Consider the following 2804-nt stretch of genomic DNA (forward strand, 5'->3'; position numbering starts at 1 on the left):
GCTTGTTAAAACTCATTTGGTATTGTGGGAAGGTCAGGAATGCTAGTTTATATGCCTCCGTGCATAACCAGGGTTTGGGGATTTTAGCGATCAGTTCACTAAGTGAAAGGAAAGACAATGACCAGGCTACAGAGTGTAGCGGTTAGAATCGCAAACTGCAGAAAAGGAGTCTGAGTCCCAGCTCTATGATGACTTTGAAGAAGCTGTTGGACTTTTCCTTGCCCTTGTTTCCACATAAAAAGTGAAGGACGGTAATTCAGAACCTACTAACAGGGTTGTCTTGGAGATTAAATGTGGTATTGAGCATGGTACCCCGCAAATGCTAAATGCTCTGTAAATGCAAACAGACCATCTTCACAAGCCTGAGAAAATTGTGACGACCTCTACCCACACTGCCAGCCACTCTGGTGAAGAAATGCAACCTGAGAGCAAATAGTGCCCAGGCCATCAGGAAAACCCACCTGCTTGGTGGCTGAGGGTGGTCTAACCCCAGCAGGAATCTCAGAGCAAGCAGCTTTTAAATCAGCGACCTGGCTGCCCCCTTTCTGATGACAGGAGACTGGCCTTGGGGCCCAAAGGCGAAGCAAGCGAGGATTTTCTTTGGCAAGCTCCTGATTCCTTTATGTCTGTGCCCTTTAACTCCTGGATACCCCCAAACTCACGCATTGCTTCTTACTAGACCCCCCACACCCAGCCATGCACACACACACACAACCTGGCCCTTCTCTTGGGACTTTTTCCCTCCTTCTGCCACACCCCATCTGCACAATTATAAATCCCCTGTTCCCAGGGGCTCATCTGGGGCTAAGGAACTAACTCCTCCCTGTGGTAGGTTACCGTGCCCACTACTCCTAGGATTGTTTATGATTTAGGGAGCTTGCTGCCTATCACAGTCTTGAGCCAAAACCACCTGTAACTCTCACTGTGGGCATTGCAAACCCATGAGAGGCTGCGGGGAGTGATGGGGGAGGCAAAGGAGGGAGCACATTTGCCTCATCAGAAAATGCTCTGCTGTGCCTTCCCAGAGGCCATGCCTGCTTCCCTCCATCCCCTGCCCCGCCCCATGCCAAAGGGTCTCTGCTCCCTCTTCCACCTTTGCTTTCGTGCAAGATGGCAACCTCAAGGCAAATGCAGGAAGAGCCTGGCCACCTCCGGTTCAAACCCCTGCTTCGTTTCTCACCACGTGGGGAGAATTTCCTCTCCCTTCCAGAGATATTAGTCCCAACTCCATTCTGTGTGCAGAGGGTCAGGGCTAAACATTTGTTCGGAGTCTCTGGATCACAGAACCTGGTTTCCCACCGGGACGAGCTGAGGAAATTGAAGTTTTGGAGCTCAGCAATCTGGTACATTTGCTGTCACCTGTGGAATGCGGTGGTCTTTGCAATTCCGTCAGAGGCACACTGCCAATGCTAGGACATATTCTTAGGACATATTTAACAACTGCCCATCACAGGGAGTAGAGTATTATGAGGCCCTAGTTCAGGTGAGCCAGATATACTCCACTCTTTTCTGTCATTGTTTAAAAAAAAAATTGTTCATTGGTCCATCTTTCTACTTCTGTAAATACAATCTGCACTATGATTCTTTTTATTTTTGTTAATGATTCAGAACCTTCCTGGAAGGTCACCATTGCGAATATTTGTTTTCATCCTAGATAATTCCTAACATCTCCAGGCTGGCCTTTGGGCGCTCCAAAGCCAACATCTTCTTCTGAGATGTCTCCATCTGTATGTCCTGAGGTCATCTCAAAACGTGATCATCCTGGAGTGCGGTGAATCTTTCCCACCAGCCTCATTTGCCCTACGGGGCACATTTGAGCTTTGAAGTGTCCCCCGTGGCGCATACCACAGTTTCCTGCACACCGCAAGCACTAAATAAATGTTTGATCTGACTTGAATTCTCACACTTCTCTATCAACCGTAGCCCAGTGAGCCTGCCTTGGACTAGCATGTATAAACCCTGAGAGTTTTACACTTGAGCTCTTCCCCTACGCCTCTCTGTGACTGCGAATTTCTGAAGAGACAGTGGAGTAACAAAGTAGGAGTGTCTTCCAAGTTAGACCGGCCTGCGAAGCAGCAGCCGGGAGAGGAAGGGAAGCATCTGACATGTAGAGGAGCAGCCCTACAACCTGGCAGTTGTCTTGTAAAGCAGACAAGTCATTCAACGCAAACAGCTTTAAATGCTCAGGTCCAGCATAAAATGGATGGATGGATGGATGGATGGATAGGTAGACAGATGATAGATAAATTGCAGCCTCAAAGCAGAAAACAAGTTAACCGGAAAATAAAAGAAACTATAGAAAAACCATGTATTGATTCATTCAGAAAATATTTACTGAGCACTTCCTATGTGCCAGCTGCTGAAACCAGCAACGATTGAAGAAAAACTCCTGCCTCCTTGGAGTTCACGGGGAAGCGGCAGAGAGTGAGGGAGAGGGAGAATCCCCATGAGGCTCCGCGCTGTCAGCACAGATCCTGCAGGGACCTATCTCAGGAACCGTGAGATCATGGACCTGAGCCGAAATCGGGAGTCTGAGCCACCCAGGAGCCCCAACCTGGAGTTCCCCTTCGAATGGCCTCAATGCTTACCTTTAAAGGCTTGGCATACATATTTAAATTTTCAGGGTGCCCAGTAACTCAATACCTCAGCCAGTTGTAACAAGTCCTTGGAGATGGACTCTAGATGCAGGGGTCCGGAAAGGCTTCTGGGAACAGGTTACAGTTCAGGTGAAGCCAGAAGGAGAAGCCAGAGAACAAGTGTTCCAGGCACGGAGCGTGCAGCATGGCCAGCACCAGCGCCCCAAG

Source organism: Lynx canadensis, chromosome F2, assembly GCF_007474595.2.
Source record: "Lynx canadensis isolate LIC74 chromosome F2, mLynCan4.pri.v2, whole genome shotgun sequence".
NCBI classification, from domain to species: Eukaryota; Metazoa; Chordata; class Mammalia; order Carnivora; family Felidae; genus Lynx; species Lynx canadensis.